This window comes from Manis javanica, chromosome 1, assembly GCF_040802235.1.
Source record: "Manis javanica isolate MJ-LG chromosome 1, MJ_LKY, whole genome shotgun sequence".
In the NCBI taxonomy this organism is placed as follows: Eukaryota; Metazoa; Chordata; class Mammalia; order Pholidota; family Manidae; genus Manis; species Manis javanica.
The window spans coordinates 47573959-47591813 of NC_133156.1; the positions used below are offsets into that span (position 1 = coordinate 47573959).

Sequence of the window (17855 nt, forward strand, 5' to 3'; positions counted from 1 at the left end):
AAATCTTGCGACTATAGACTATCTATTGTTAAAAGAACATATGGGATGTGAACAGTTCGCAGGAATGTGTTGTTCTAATTTGTCTGACTTTTCTCAAACTATTCAAATTCAGTTAGACAATATCCATCATATCATTGATAAGTTTTCACAAATGCCTAGAGTGCCTAACTGGTTTTCTTGGTTTCACTGGATATGGCTGGTAATTGTAGGTCTGCTTTGGTTATGTAGCTGTGTTCCTATTATGTTAATGTGTGTATGCAATTTAATTAGTAGTTTAAAACCTATACATGCTTATGTTACTCTGCAAGAAGATATGTCAAAGAAATAATCAATCTTCCCATGTTTTCTTCCATCTGCTACTTCTATAGCTTTTCTTCTTCCTTCCTAATTACAACCCTTAAGTAGAATTTGTGCCTCATATCGAAATTACCGAGTATCATAATTCTTCCAAGTGGTAAAGATACCTCAAGACAAATGCTGGGCACAGAATCCACAGGGCATAAATCTGCAAAGAAGTAAAAAGCTAACCTTTTCAAACAATATGGCTTCTCTCTCACTTACCAACTTTACATTTCCCTGTATGGCCCCGGAAGATGACCGGTTAGCCAGAGACGGGTAAGATTCCTCAAGGGAGGAACAACCTAAGACAGGTACAGTCGCAGGGGGGCCATCAGGTGAGAAATTGGGGATCAACAGAGGTGAGGCTTAGAACCTTACCTCCCCTATTCTGAGAGAAATCCTCTGCATCCGTGGATGTTTTATTGCCCTTGTCTAGCTTGGATTAACACATAGTCTACAGGCACACACCTGATCATCTACATTTGCTCTCTTACAACACTAAACTATGTTTTCTACATTTACCTTGCATCTACCTACCACTTCAGCATTTTATTAAAAATAATAATAATAATAATAATAATAAAGGGAGAAATGTGGGATCCACATATAAATCAAGTATAAAAATCAAATGAATAATCATATTTGACCTGATTGTTTATAGTTCATGATGCGTGATCAAAACTGAAAGTTTCTGTGATGACTGCCCTTGCACTGTTCACCATGTAAGAACTTATCCACTATGTAAGAATTTGTTCACCATGTAAGAACTTGTTCGTTATGCTTCAGAAGATTGGAGACTGATGAGAATTAGGCTTGGGGTTGATTAATGATTGTGCATTGAGTCCCCTATAAAGAATTTTATTGTTGTTAACCATTTGGTCAATAAATATGAGAGAAGCCCTCTCAAAAAAATAAACAAATAAATAAAAAATAAAATAAAACATGTGTCTTATCACCCCTAAGGTCTTTGTAGATTGGGAAGTTCCTCTGGCTTGAGGGTTGTTACAATTTTTGTTCAAAATCTCATATTTTAATTTTTCTTACTATCTCTAAGTTGTTATTTATTTTCACCCATAAGGTCTTCATACATTAGGATTCTCTGGCTTCAGGATTATTATAATTTTTGTTATTAGGAACCTCCTTTGGCTTGAGGATTATTATAATTTTTGTTACCTGTATCCAGATATTGTTGTATCTTAATTTTTGTTATTATCTCTAAATTGTTGTTACCCTCTGTTGCTGTTGTGGAATCTGGTTACAGTGCTCCAGCTTTCTCACACAGGGAACATTGCAGAAGATTGAGAGTGTGTAGATTGTAAGGCGAGAACCCTGGAGGGGTGGAGTGTGGGGAAATTGGGGTTCCTATGGCCAGGATCCTCACTGAACTTAAATCACCTGATGATGTATCTGGCCTGTTGCTAGGCTACTGCTTCCACACCTTTAGACAATAAGCTATTATTGCACTATATAGAGAGCTCAGCCCAGTGCTGTAGGTGGAGGTAGAGATGCTAGTGCCTGACCTACTGCCAGGAGAATAAGCTGGGTAATAAACCCTTTCACCCCAAAGAAACGTTCTACTGTCATTTCTTTGGTCACACTTAATCCACAGCGAAGTTGCTGGGAGCTGAAACTCATTGTAAGACACACTGTTAAGTCATTGCTTCAGTCAACCAATCAAGCAAACTGTTAGAGCCACTTTACCTAACCAGTTTAATAGATTGAATCCATTGTTGTGTTTTGTCGTTCTTGGCCCAACAATTTCAGAATCCTTTCCAATTCCTGTTACCCAGGTTCTGCCAATATAAATTAAGTGAGTCTTACAATTTCTTCAGCATATGAACTATCTCCTTCTAGGCAACCATGCTCTTATAATCCTGGACCTGGAAGAATCTGACATTAGTTTTGGGCATGAAGGCAGTAAGTTGGGATGAGGGTGTATTTTGAAAGTAATTGGCATGGTCTTGCAAAGTAACTGCCTCTGATGAACTTATTATAGGTTCTTAAAGGAACGGAAGGCCAGCTTCCTCTTCCTTGAGCAACAAGAATCTCCTCCTTTGGAAAAGGAGGCTCAGAGGGAGTTTGGAGTTTCCAGGCTTTCAGATTAATCTGAATCCACTCCCAGATCCTCATTACAATTTTCAGAGTTCTGCTCCTTGTGAGCTGATGACCTCACCTTTCTGTAAGTGACATGCCGAAGCCATGAATTCAGCTGTTTTTGCTATTCTGCAACTTGTGGGATCAAATTTTGGGTCTGATTTTCAGTGGCTTAATTCTATGACCTCATAAGAGACTCTTTTAGGGCCACCACAGAATCTCTGTCCATATTTTGATTTTGAGCTGAGAATTTAAAACCAAAAAATTGCCATTTTCTTTCTTTAAGCTCTCCACTATGGCCAGAGCTACCTAACTGCCCCTCAGTCCTTGTTATCACGAAGCAGTCACTTGACATCTTCAAGATCTTTGTTAATAGTCGCATCATCCCAGGTAGTGACAGAGAATAATTTCAGTTACTGTACTGTCACTGCGTGGCATTAATTACCTATTTTCCATTTTCTACTGTTAATAGATCATGACTATATTTAAGCCCAATCAGATTATATGACCAGTTCAGTTTGTTTGTTTGTTTTTAGGAATGGCCTTGGCATAATGCTGTGTTAATTAGTGTCCAGTAAGGAAACCAGAGACCATTTTAGACATTTCACCAATAGAGAATTGGAGAGGTTGTGTTGCTAGGAAAGCAGCAGAGAAATGAAAGGTAGGCTGCAGGACAAAGGGCAGTTACTGCTTAAGGTTCAAGGAGTTGCTCCTTATCTGGCTGCAGTTGCTGCTAAGGTGCTAGAGGTGGTGCTCATATCTCTTTGGGAGCCACAGCATTTCTGCTCAGGGGGACCTTGCCGTGTGAGGCTGCTGAACCTGCCACCTGTGCTGCTGCCTATGGGCACACTCTGTGACTCAGTGCTCCTGCTTTACTGCTAGAGGAACTGCAATAAGCAGCAAAAGAGAAAAAAAAAACCAACAGAAGAAAAAGAAAACACCTCTCTTTTCCTAGAGTTTTCTAATCTCCAGCTGGTACCTCCCATTGGCAGAACCTAACCAGAAACCACTGGCAAGGGGATGCTGAAAACAGAGTTTTCTGGCATCCAGCTCCAGGGAGAGAAAGGATCGTACAAAAAGGTAAATGTGAAGTCAGGGCACAACAGACAATATCTAGAATTACAAAGCATCTATAGGAGTTACATGGGCTATCTCTGGCTACCTAAGTTACTGGAACAGCATGTACTATTTTACATGCATAACAATCACTGGATTCAGTTGTCCCAATGTTCTTGCTTCCCACATATTACCAGTGGTGTTTGTTTTATATGTGGAAAGTAAACCTTTTGGTATTTTGTTTTTGTGGTAACTGAAGCAATGAATTCATTATATGCACTCTAGTTGGCTTTGTGGAATTCATTTTCCTACTGTAACCAATCACTACAAATCTTCAAATGACAGGACTCTTTTCACCATTTGAATCCCCTGAGTCATTTATTATGGCTGCAAATGAATAAATTGCTTGGAGCCCAATTCTGCTGGTGATACGTGAAAGAGTTAGACTACTGAATGTAAATCCCTGCATATTGACTGAAAAAAGAAAAAGAAAGAAGTGGATCTTGTTTACCTTTAACTTCTTATACTGTTAAAGCTAATTAAAATACAGTGGATTTTTTAAAAAAGCACTAAATTGATCTTTTGTAATGGAGAGTATGTTGTCCCTATAGAAAAGAATTTAAGTATGTAACCCAAAAATACAGTCTTGCAGCTTTCTGATATTCTTTACTCTGAATTCATTAGGTACCTACTATGTGCAAGGATATTTCCTTTTTTTTACAAGATTTTACAAAGTTCTCTGACACCAGAAACCTATAATTAATTTTGGGAAGCAAAAATATACAAAAGAAGGTTATAATAATAAAACACAAAAATAGGTGGTATTTCATAATAGCTTTATACGAATATAATGTGTTACCACTATTCAAGTTGTGCTGGTCCATCAGGCCCCACTTTTGCAGGTAACCTACTGAAGCCTGATATAATATTGAGCAGGAAGAAACCCACATTATACACAGAATCTTAGGATGTTTTGTTGAATACATGCTGTACTTCACCTGGACCTATTCAAGAAATTAACTGTCCCCCAGATTTATATAATCTAAATTTATTTCCCCCAAATGATTATAAACTCTACCTCCAAATTCAGGCTCTTCTAATACCTCAACAACCCACTGTATTAGTTTGCTAGGGTTGCTGTAACAAAGTACCAAAAAAGGGTGGGAAAAGGGTGGCTTAAACAACAGAAATTTATTCTCTCATAGTCTTGGAAGCTAGATTCTGAAATCAAGGTTTGGGCAGGAATATCCTCTCTCTGATGGTTGTAGGGAAGTATTCTTTACTGTATCTCCTAGCTTCTGGTCTTTGCTGACAGTCCTTGCTATTTCTTGGCTTGTAGATCCATCACTTCGATCACATGAAACAACTTTTCCTATGTGTCTTCACTTTGCATTCTCCCTCTGTTCAAGAATGTCCAAATTTCTGTCTCTGTGTCCAAATGTCCACTTTTATAAGGACAACAGTCCAAGTGGATTGGGCCAAACCTAATGACCTCAATTTCACTTGATTGCTTCTAAAAAACCTATTTTCAAATAAGGTCACATTTTGAGGTACTAAGAGTTAGAATGTTCACATATCATTTTGGGAAGGATACAGTTTAACCCATAATATCCATCTTCCAAAATATTTCTTTGAGATAGTGTCCCTTTCAAAATATGCATTAAAAAAATAGGAGAACTGTTAGAGAAAATGTTACTGATTGTGGAGGGCTGTCACTTGAATACAAAGAGAACAATCTAGGCAGATTTAAGAATCTTCTTTCTTCTCTTTAAACTGGATGCTCCAAAATTTACCCAAATTCTGATCATTCCCTTTGTAAGCACACTTATACACCAGTGAATGTTATTATGAAGTAGAGAGTAAGTCAAAAGACATACAAGCCAGCTCTCTGTCCCACATGTTCCACCAGTTCTAGCTGCCTCAATTACTAGTAACTATCCACAATTTACAAAGTGTTTATAAGAAGAATTCCCACCAACTTCTAGTCCACAGTCTCTTCCATGGACCAATGACAAGTAGGAAGGTGAAGTAAAATATATTTGTAGACACAAATGTAACCAGTTCATTTAACAAACAGGATTTGTAATCATACCACTTTATCTTTGAGTCTCACTTTCTCTTTAAATTTACTCAATGAGTTTACTTCTATCTATCTGTGGAAACAGTCAGGCCCTGTGGCTTCCTGCTCATCCAGGTTAATAAAAAAAAAAAAAAACTAAGAAACAAAAAACCCGATGGTCATTTGAAGTTACACAGTTTTCATTTAGAAATTAGAATGTATATCCTTTTACAATAACAAAATCACTACATTTGATTAAAGTTAAATCTGTCCTCTCCTCCAGGGTGAGTCTTTTATCGATCAAAACACCTGTAGTAGGAGGTATTGGGAAAATTGGGAAGATAATAAAGATGATTCTTACTTTACTGATACATTTGGAAGGAGGCTTCAATTCCCTGGTTGTAGGAGAAATTTTTTAATTGTCTTTCTCTTATGAGATGCTTTTGTGGACTCTTCATAGGAACCTCCTCTCTCTAACCACTAGTCTGTCTTACCTGCAGCTCTCTTAATGCTGGAAATGCTCTTTTATCTAGCTCATCTTTTATACCTTCTTTAACCTCTGTGAATGTGGTGATCCCTGCAGATTCTATCAGCTGAGCAGTAATCATCACTCTGAATGGTCTCTTGGACAAGAAAACCCATGCTGGTTCTCTTACACACGTGGAGCATCTCTGACCTACAGAACAAATCGCACATCCTTTATTCCAGCAGACTGGGAGGGCAGGTTGTCCTGAGCCATCTCTTTCTCCTGACCAATCATTCAACAGTAGCCATCCTGTTTTTCAACCTTTTGATTTCTCAGGTGCAAGTCTGACCCCATCCTTACAGACCCTAAGAATGGAGGGTGCCTGTCAATCTCCCTGAAAAGGTCTCACTGAAGCGCCTCCCAACTAGGACTGAAATGAATCATTTCACCCAGTCCCTCTCATCTGTCTGGGCAGGACTTACCACAGAGGATAACTCAATCCCTGATACAGATAAAGGCATTTAAGGCTGACCTCATAGACTCACACAGATTTACTTTGAAAAACATGCATATTTATTCATTTATTCATTTATCTCACTTGGCAATTTGCTGTTGATTTTCTTTGCTTCTTGACTGAAACGTCCACTTTAATATCCTGTTATACCATTATAGACTCTGCACTATAGAAACTATACCAAGGGGGGAAGGAAGACACAGGAACAGTGGCCAAGCAGTTTCTGAGCGTGTAGCTTCAGCGTTTTCATTTCCTTTACCGTGAGCAACTTCCCCTGGTGATCCCTGCTTTTCTGTGAATTTCAAACTCCCAAACGCTACACAGCTGTCTCTCCCCTCAGCGGGGCTCGCCAGAGCGCATGCTCCTCCAGGCAGAGTGGGCGTGCAAAGCCGGAGCCCACCCCCCGCGCCCCGGATGGCACCCCAGGCGGCCCCAAAGGTGTGCCAGATCACAGGCCTGCCGCTCAGACCGGCACACAGGCAGATGGTCTCTCCCAAAGCGTGGGAAACACTCCATCGGCAGCGTCCACGCTGGGCAGTGAGGCAGGTGAGTCTGAGCCCAAGCAGGTTCCTCAGATTTCTACAGCCTCGTCACGTCAGGGACTCAAGCCGTGCTGGTTTTCAAAGCTAGATGATTTGGGGGCCAGTCTTTTAGGTGCAGTTCTTAAAAGCCAGGGGTGCCCAACGTGAGGTGCAAACCTTTCCCTCCTCACGGAGAAGCTCCAGGTTTTGAGTTCCCTCCAGACTGTGGGTTGCCACAACAGAGGGATTTATTGCAAGATTAGGTCTCCAGCCGCTCCTACCCGCTTCCATGTGGGCTTCGCTCCTTCACCCATGCGTAGGGGCAGGAGGCACTCAAGCAGTTTTTTAGGCTTTTCAGAGGAGGTTGTTCCATATGTAGCTGTAGATTTGGCTCACCGAAGGAGGTGCTATCACAATTCTCTTACATCACCATCTTGAACTGGAATCTATTATTTATGTGAATGTGGATATGTGCCTTATAATAGCATGGAGAGGGTGTTCTTCAGTAACAAGCAAGAGACAGGTCCTTTTCTTTCTTATTTGAGATTTTTATCACTGCTTTGGCTGAGTCTGTTCTTATCACAAGAATTTAGAATTCTTTGCAGCTTCCTTCTCGTGTAGTTCCTGGATCTTAATATGTCCTATGACTTAAGTCAGAAGGTATCACGAGCAAGCTCTGGGCGTGGCTTTCCTCAGGTGCAGGCAGTATAAGAGGGTGTATTTGCTACAGAGAATTTAAAAACATTCATAAGACCCGCTAAACGTTAACATGCTTTTTCTTACTACCATGTACCAACAGTTCTAAACAATGCTGTTATGAGTTGAATTGTGTCCCCCAAAGACGACATGTTGAAATCCTAACCACCATTACCTCAGAATGTGACCTTACTTGGAATTAGGATGGTTGCAGATGTAATCAGTTAAATTAAGATGAGGTCATACTGATGTAGGGTGGTTCCCTAATGCAATACGAGTGAGGTCCCTACGAGCAGACAGCTATGAAGACAGGGAGACGTAGGGAAAACGGCATGTGAAGATGGAGGTTGGTTGGCATGGTCATTAACAAGCCAAGGCACAGCAGGGACGCTGTTCTTCACAGAAACTGGGAGACAGGTGCAGAAATGACTCTACCTCAGAGCACTCAGGTCAAAGCAACCCTGCCCACACCTTGACTTCTAGCCTCCAAAACTGTGAGAGAATTAATTTCTGTTGTTTTAATCCATCCAATTTGTGGTGCTTTTCTATGGCAGCCCTAAGAAATGAATACAAATGCTAATAATAAAATACTCTTCAGTCTGTCTCTTAAAATCACGACTTTGGTTACTAATGTAACAAAAATAAAGTAATAAATATTAGTAAATATTTACAAATTCTTCAGCCAAACACATTTTATTTCTAAACGTTATAAAGTTCTCTACTGCACTATAATAGATTTCCCTTCTGATTGAAGCGTCACCTTACATGTGGCTAGGAAAGCAAAAGGCAGGAGGAGGAACCTGACAAGCAGGGAACGGTGAGCAGACTACTGGAGGGCCATGGTACCCATGTATTGGCAATGCTTAAGAGAAGCAGGTGTGGTGACAGTATCCATTTGTCATACTTACTAACCTGGCATTTATATTATGATGCCCTGCCTTCATCAACCACAACCATAGTAAAGATATCTATCAATCAATCAATCAATATCAATAAAACATATCTGCTTAGCCTAAGTTATCCAGTTGTTGCTGTGTTGTATCATCCGCTTCTGTATTTTAACTTCTGGTCCCAGCTCCCCACTTCCCAAATATAGGGTAAAATCAGTTTTTTTGCCTTAATTTACCACCTTTGTGTTTAAGAATCTGTGAATATTCAGTCTGGAACACCACAGAAGAATGCGAGTGTGAACCAACATGTCACATCAAGTCTCCTAAGGCTAAAAAGAATAATTTCCCAAATAAGTGACTAAAATTGATAAAATGCTGGTTTGCAAAACTTAACAGAATAATTAAAAATAAGAGAAAAGAAATGTCACTTAACAAATTTTTGCTTTTGTAAGTAACCTCTTTTATCCAGTGTCCTGTTTTGATCAGAAAATACTGTTGCCTCATCCTTTTCCCTACATTCAAAATACCTTGGATGGATATTATGCATTCCCAACCTGTCAGCTTTGGCTGAATTACAGAGTGCTCAATTATGCTCTAATTGAATAGCTGCCCAATGCAGGCCACGTAATGACTTCCTGATTATCTGCCTTTAAATGATGAATGAAATGAATATGTAACATTCTGTTCAAATATAGCATACTTAGCATGCCAAATGAAAACTGATTTTGTGCTCCTCTCTCTGAAAAACGTATATTTTATTGTAATTCAGTTCATTGGTTGTTCGGCTGCTTGTTTTCTAGTCATCAAGATAAACATTGAATGAGCTATCTAGGAGAACATTAGTCTTCATTTTTGCTTTCCAACAGATGCTAAAGGTGTTAAATATTGTTTAGATTATTTGGGTTCTTCTCTTTACATCATCTTATTGGGAAAAAAATGACAAAGGTCATATTTTTATGAACAGTTCTTGTTGGCAATGTTCCAATATACATTGGCAAAAAAACAAATCTGTTATGATGAATGTGTTGCAAAGGCAACAACATTAAAATGTGAATAAATTATTTATTGGCAAGAATGCTTTTTATAAAGTAGTAATTTACAATATTAGCACCAGAAAAGAGTACATGCACTGAAACCTGATTGTATGCCCAACCTACAATAAAAGTAGTTTGCACAACTAAAATAGTTCATTTTATTGTCCTTTTACATGATTTTTACCTTTGATATACTCATTTCCAAACACCAATTCAAGAAACTGTATGAGGGAACTCACTGTATGTAATAACTTTCAACAGATAACCTTTTCTGCTCACTGGAAAGAGAGAGGACACTGAGACAAGTAAGGAGAGAAAGTACTGTGGAGGAAAGGGGGGAATGAAGAAATAATTTTATTACCTATTCTGTTAAATATGTGGTTAATAATGTACAATTAATTTGCTGCTTATCTAACAATCTTAGAAAAGGTTTTGCATGAGATATATCCTGGATCAGCTTTCAATAAAATGTTATCTAAGATGAAGGAGTCTCCTCCAACATCCTCTTGAAATTTTCCCTTAATTTTACTTTTACAAGGAGAGTTTTGTAATTAAAGTGCAAAATCCCCACTTTTACATGGGATATTTATTTCAAGATATTGAGATAATTGATTTAGTACTCTCCTTCTCAGAATATATCTCTTCTCCTTTCTTCTCCTCCTCTTCCTCCTTCTGTTCTTTATATTTCTCTTTCTAACTGCTCTCTTTTATTTCCAGTTATAAAAAATGAACTGGCAGCCTCATTGATAAATCCACTCCACAAATGTCTTTGGTTTGGTACACTAGAATTTTATAAAAACTTTATTTTCAGCATTTCAAAATGGGCAGATTTCATATAAACATGTAGCTATCCAATTTCTGACTAAAATTCAAATCTAGGGATACAAGGGCTATAGGAGTTGCTTACTTAGATAAGCCATACACTAGCTTGCCAAAATCCAGCCCATTTTTCCCATTTACACTGTAAAACTGACACTCATAGGCTTTTAAGTTTGCATTCTCAAGGGTCCATTTCAAAATACAGTGTTGATCTGGTGATATCCAATAAAAGGTGCACCCCACCCTAGACCCCCTAGGACTAGGTTCCAGAAGGCAATATCAGAACTTCTGCTTAAGATGTGCTTCTCTAAGATTGAATACACCCATTAACATGGTTCCATTCATTGCATATATCAGACAGTGATGTTCCCTATGTGGAGCATGGGCTATTTGGAGAACAGTAAGCTTTCCACATAGTGGAGCTTTTGACTGTTGCACCAACATTTTTAGGTCCTTTCGACATGGTATGATGTTAAAGTTTAATTAAAAATGAGAATTACATGATAAATTCTCACAGTGAATGGGCAGCTGACATTAGAAGATGCATGGGAAGAATAGAGGTAGCAAGTAACATTGATGGTATGAGTACAAGTGAACATGGCCGAGCTGGCTCTACTCCTACTACTAGTAAAGTCTTCAACCATGTTTTGAGCTAAAACTCTTATGATTTGATAAGGTCTGATAAGAAGTTGTCCACTAAAAATGGACTTTCAAGGTAAAGGTGAGATGTCAATTTAAGCGTGTGACTGTTTGTGCTATAAAGAAAACATTTTGAAAATGGATGCTTAAAAATGCTACCATTATTCCATTCTGAAAACTGTAAGTGTGCCATCTATAAGAAATATGTGTCACACACACAATACAAACTTAGATGTAGAATCATTGGACTGTATTAAAATCTTCCAAATGTGAAGCTTCAGTATATTAAGTCATTTGTAAAAATTTTAAATGTACTTCCTGAGAATCATCAGGTGCAATGGTAAAACATTTCATACAAATGATATATTAGGCTAAAAAATTTTTATTATTGAAATATGGTCCAATCCTTTATTTGTTATATTTAGATATATATATTTATTGTAAAAGTATCTTTTTCCTAGCTGTCAGCCATGAAACATAGATTAGAATTAAAATAACCTTATAACCAGGCAGTTAAAATGTTGTATTACAGTTTTAGAACATAATCCTCAAAACTAATCAACTATATATTCAATTGGATTTTCCCTTAAAATAATGATTGCATTTCATTGGTACTAAAGTGTGCATTTTAACATCTCTGAAACTCGAAGTGTACCTTGTGATTGATGGGTAGCATGTGATAGTTATTTTTGCAGTATTTTCCCTTCCTTAGTGGTACATGAACTAATAGTACATCTTACATTTAATGGACTATAGCATTAATCATGCTAATGAAAGTTGGTTTAATGAGAAAAAATCAGTTTTGTACAATTCAAATATAATGTGTGAAATATTTTAATCTCACCTTTTTCTAAAGTGCACTTTGTTTTCTCATTATCTTATGGGTTCTTAATGTGTAAAATATATTGTATAGCAGTATATATATTCATAAATAAATATTTACATAATAAATGTAAATCAGAAAAAGATGAATGGATATACAATCAAAAAAGCTCCAAAGCTTTTGGATCCAAAGCTCCCGCCAGTATACCACATTGTTTGATACTATTTTTCGTTGAAAATCTAGTCAATTGAGAAAAAGCAAAGAAGGGAAAGACTGTCCCTGGAGAAAGCTATCTATGTCCCTTTCTTGGGCTGAGACTGCCTTTGTGGAAGAGATCTTCAAAAATAACAGCAAAGTTCTGTTTTATTTCTTAAGACAGCTGTAATCATATCATGTATATATACATTATGTATTCTGTTAATATACATTTTTAAGTGTATATTAATACATACTTAGCATTATAATGTAGTAAATGTTTTACTGACATAGGGCATACCATTTAAGATAGAGTTGTTTCTATAGTTTGATTATTGTTTGATAGTGCCAAGCATGAGACAAAAGGGTGTAACGTACAAAATTCTCTTGTCTAAGAGTTTACATTCTAGTGGGACAAATAATGAAGAAGTAAACAAGATATTTTCATAATTGATGAAAGCTAGGAAGATAGAATCGGGATAATGTGACAGAGTTGACAGGATTTAGGCTTTAATACTAGTTAGAGTGAATGGTTGCAGTGATTTCTAAAGTGAGATTGATTGGTTTTCAAAAATATATCCCAGATTTGTCCACTCCTGCTCCTCTCCCAAGCAAGATAAACTATGTCTTCAAGGTCAGTGGTAGCCTCTCCCTGACAGCCCTGCTACCAATACGTCTATACCTGGAGTCCACCCATCTCCACCCACTAGGGACATCTCATCAGAAACCTTCAGGTTTCATGGAACTTCAGCCCCTCATTGTCTTCAGATTTGCAACCTCTGCCTTCTCAGCTGTGGTTGGTGAGGTTCAGGTGAAACATGTTCTATTAAACTGAATGAAGTCCCTCTTGTACACATTTCAGTGCATAGAATAAGAAAGGACAATAACTTCCCTCAAGGAGCCAGGAGTTGCAATTGGGAAACTGGCTCCAAAAAAAGTGAACCTCCAAGACCTATTGAGAATCTGCTGGGTTCTTTAGACTCCATCTTTTGAATTTTTTAAATAGAGTAATACCTACATACTGGGAATGAGAATAGGGTAATCCTACATTTGCTCTGGCATTTTGGGTTTAGTTAGATTACTTTTTGAAACAGTTGCTAATGAGAAATAATCTTCAATCAACTCATTTCCCTTGATATCCCACTTCCTGATGTGAGTCAGCACAGTAAGTGGCGATGGGTTTTCTCTAGCATATTCCTGGAAGAAGCAGGGAAGTTGAAGTTGCTCAGCCATAATGTTTCCTGTTTCAAATTATGTCCTGTTTGTTTTCTTTCTATTTGTAAAGAAAAAAAAAGGTGTTCCTGGCCTATATGTATAGATAATAGGCCTTATAACTATAATCTTTTCTTTTGAGTAGAAAGATCAACAAATCATCATCCTCTGTTTAGCAAAGCTATATGGAAAAGAGGAAAATAAAGGGAATACATTTACAAGCAGCATCTCACTGTATACTTGCAGCTGACACCTAAAGCTTCTGTAATATGAAAGCATTAACCATAGGCTAAGATATCTGTGTTGTACAATCACTAACTGCATTTGGGAGCCGTTGCTTTGATTTTTAAACCAAAAATTCTTAAGAAAGTTGTTATATATGACAAAGACAATCGCTTGGCCTAGGTGTATCTTAACTTCTGAGTCTGCTTTCCAACTCCACTCCTGGAATCTCGATGTGCCACCAGCAGGAGCAGATGTCTTGGCTCTGTCCCTGTGACAGTGCCTGTCCATGCTAAGCTTCTTAGCATTTCATTTTGTATTATTTTGAAAATCCGTGGCCTCCATTTTCCCTCCTCCTCACCCTTTGTGTCTAACACTCCAAAGATATTCTAGTTGTATATGTATTAATTTTTTCTGGTACTTCAAAGCCCCAGGTCTATTCCTGCCTTCTGGGGAAGATTGGTGACAATGCTGATTGACTCCTCTTTTGCTTCTTCTCTTCACATTAATGGGGTGGTATCTGAAAAAAGATAAACTAATAAGTTAAGATGATCCAAATAAGAACTTCTAAAAACTTTTTTTATAGTAAAATAGCATTGAGTAAATAGGCTTTTAATTTACTATAATTGTAGCTACTCTTCTTGAGTTTTCACAACTTGATGTCTTGCGAAGAGCTTTATATATTAACTTGATATATTAGGTTATCATTATGCTACATGTGAGTGTGTATAATTTGATGCATTCTGGTAACAGAATTTCCTTTTTCCTAAAAAGGAACAATACCTATCTCCCAGGGCTGTTGTCACAATACTGGGTAATGCTTGTTTAAATTGCTTGACACGTGGGTAAATACTTCAGTAGGGCTGCTTTGTGATGATTTTGATTTATTGTTATTTCTATGACACTTACTTGATAAATGAGAAATCCATTTCACAGAAATCAACTTGCTTCAGAAGGTTCACTTAATACAACAAAGGCTCAGATTTGAATCAAGAACTGAAATCCTAGTTTATGTAACCAGTTTCTTTCCACCCTCCACCTAGGAATTTTGATTTCTAGGCACCCTTTGCTGTACATTTTATTTTGCTTTGTTTGGTTTCACTGAGTCATGTGCCTTGTTGACTAAGTTCTTTGCCTAATGCGTGCTGTATTTCTTTTTCTTCCCTTTGTCCATTCCACTTGTTTTTTCCCCCTGGCTCCACTGCTGAAGCTTATCTCCAGTGCACCTCCTGGAAGGGGGGTGAGGTTAGGAAATAGCCCCTGAAACATTCCCTTTTCACACCTTGCCTCATTTCTTACCTCTTCTACCTGTGGGTATCTTTGCATGGATTTTCTGTTATATGTGTCAAAAGGCATGTTTTTTTATTTAAGTTGCAATTGTGGAGAATATAATGCCTTACAGTTCTATAAAACATACAAAAAACATTTTTTATTGTGGATGTTTTCATGTTTATCAATAAAACTTGAAAATTAAATACCAGAGGACTCAGGTCCAGGACCAGGGTAAAGTAAATGAGATGCCTAGGGTACAGAAATTTAAGGAGGTCCTTCCTCTCAGCTTCATGCAAGTACAGATTTGGCACCTTCAAGTAAGTGCCTCCTTAAAATTCACACCGTAGGAGCTTCACTTGCTTCTTGGAAGCCCAAGCCCTAGGGATATCTAGATATTTTTTCTTAGAATCACAATTTCCTTAGATCATTCCTGGATTGAGAAGAACGACCCTTTGTTATTTTGGCTTTTTTCATAATAATGGGTTTAATTTATAGCCCTATTGGAATTTACTGTGGCATGATAACGAGTTTAAAACCAGACAATGTTGTACTAAAGACCAGGTGTTCCAAGTATAATAAACAGCTCCCTAAAGATTAGAAAATGAATATTTAACTAGATGACTATATTTGATTTCCTTCATTCATTTTTTATTATTTCACTGAAAACTTTCTTGATAGAAATCACACTGACAGGATTTTAATATCTTCTGGTAAATGAAACCTGTCATTCTAATGTCTTTATTTCTTTGTGGTAACATTTAGTAAACCCTGGTGACCAGTAATTTTCTCTATAGTTAAGAGTTAAGGAATTCTGTGCAGATTGTACATCAGAGGACAAAATTTGTACTGAGAGGTTGATAATTATGGTGAAACTAGTTGTATGAATTAGGTCCTATTTACAAAGAGCCTGATGATTTTTTTTTAAACAGGAGAAAAACATAACCTCATCCATAGAAGCTTTAAGTGTTTAATTATTGTTATTTTCTCTTCAAAGGAAAAGAGAACTCTCATGCCCATCAAAACAAGAGTTCTGTGCAGAGGGTTTCAGATCCTTTCTTACAAAACCAGGCCCAAGCAGCAAAGCTTTCTGGAGTTGACATTCATTAAAGATGAGCAGTTATTACAGTTACTTTGGAAATAGAGGCACAAACATCTAACTTCACAGTTCCACTGTTTGTCTTATGATTGTAGTTTGAGAAATTCTAATGTAGTGAGAAACATTGTAGAGCTCCAGTATCAGATTTGGCTCTGCTAAGTATTTTCCAATTATCACAATTGACAGTTTTCATCTGATTGCCTATCAGAACTCAGAGAAAAGTCCCAAAGCAGTGCAAAAACCTGATAAAAATCATCAAATTCTCTTTACTTGTATGTATTCCTAAATATTGCCTTGTCACCTTCATTCTCATGCTTATGTTTAGAGAAGGGCCCAAAGGTAATATTCTTGTTGCTGTTTGTTTTTAACTTGTACTACCAACATTAAAAGAGATTCACAAGTGTATTATTGTTGTTGGTCATAAATTCTCTAAGATTCTCATGAAAGACTGAACTCAATATACAGGCATACTCATGGGATAGCTACACAATATTAGGTGTTCTGTTTTTCAGCTTTCATACTGCTTGTCCATTGTATTCCTGTGTACTGAGATGAATTGAGTCCAAACCTAAGACAAATAATGACTTTCTGATTATCTCTGTAAATGATGAAATGGAATATATACAGTCACCCAACAGGGAGACAAATAAATAACTGCGACCTTTGGGAGGAAAGCAAAACTATTAAAAACTGGAGGTTTGTTTGTTTGTTTTAGTTTTTCTTTTCTAAACACTTTTTTCTTGACTTTCCATATCATGTTTGTTAATGGTTTAGCGACAGGCATTGCATTTCAGAATCTGCTCAAATCCTCGCAGAAGCAGCAACTGTGACTGAAGAAAAACTGGCTCTATCGGGTTAATCTAGGATTTCCAAACTGGGTTTAGATCAAAAAAGAAACCCAAGATTTACCAGTGAACGGGGATCTTGGTTTTATTCATATAAAGCTCTTCCATCACCCACTCCAGCATGATGCTTCTGAAATGCAGAAACCTGTCACTTCTGAGATAAACCCATTAATCCACCTCTGTCCTTCTCTGTTTGGTAGGCAGATCTTTTTGGTGTGGATATATCCGATCACTTATTCTCAGCACTACCCTTGTGTCAGAAGCTGATAGCTTTAATGTTTCTTGTCTTCCAGATTCAACGAAGACATCCAGACGGCTCTGTGTGGTGTTTTGAGAGCAGCCCCTATTGAAGCGCTTCTGTAGGTAATCCCCAGGAATGATTCAAGTGTGTTGAAACCAAAAGGAATTCTTGTTCTTAAGTGAATATGCACATCACCAATAGTCTCATTTGTTATTTTTCTTGTCCTTAGGATTCTCACATATATGAGAAAAAATTCATACATTTATCAGAAAAACAAACAGCTGCTCCTGCCTCCTCCCCTGCTAAATTAGTTATCCAGCTCCTTTATTACCCTCTCACTTTACCACTTACCATAATTTCCCTACTCACTGATTTCATCTCCAGGCCAGGAACTTCTTGCTGATAATGACAGTATCTTAATCATTTTTTAACACCCACTCCCTGACGTGTACATGCTTAAAGTTGTTTCAATGGTTGAATGAACTAGTGTAACACCCTCTGTGACTCCATCGAGTTTTGATTTTATATGTTCATGTTTTTCATTAGTGTGGTCTTGCCTTTCAGTCTAAGCACCAACTCTCCCTTGGTTGTTTCTGCTAAGTGAGCACATGACCGTGTGCCTTTTCCTTTGTTGCATATGTTACACCTTTGCACTGGAGAAAGAATGTCCCTATTGAGGGAGGCCCGGTGGGTTCTAATGAGTCTGTCTTAGAGCTGGTGGTTCTCATTGTGTGAGTACTCGGAGTATTTCAGTCAAAGTGCTAGTCGGTTGGTGAATGAGATTCTGGAAAAGTTCCAAGCAATAGTTAATTATATGCTTTT

The 17855-nt window shown here is 37.6% G+C and overlaps 1 long non-coding RNA gene across 2 annotated transcripts in view; it reads left to right on the forward strand.

Moving 5' to 3' along the window:
* The window catches only part of LOC140848003 (uncharacterized), a 1137778-nt gene extending 1120624 nt beyond the window's left edge, over positions 1-17154 (forward strand). For both annotated transcript variants that reach the window (XR_012128446.1, XR_012128471.1), the window contains one exon: positions 17086-17154. This is a non-coding gene — a long non-coding RNA (uncharacterized lncRNA). The remainder of the gene's footprint in view (positions 1-17085) is intronic.
* The last annotated feature ends 701 nt before the right edge of the window (positions 17155-17855 follow it).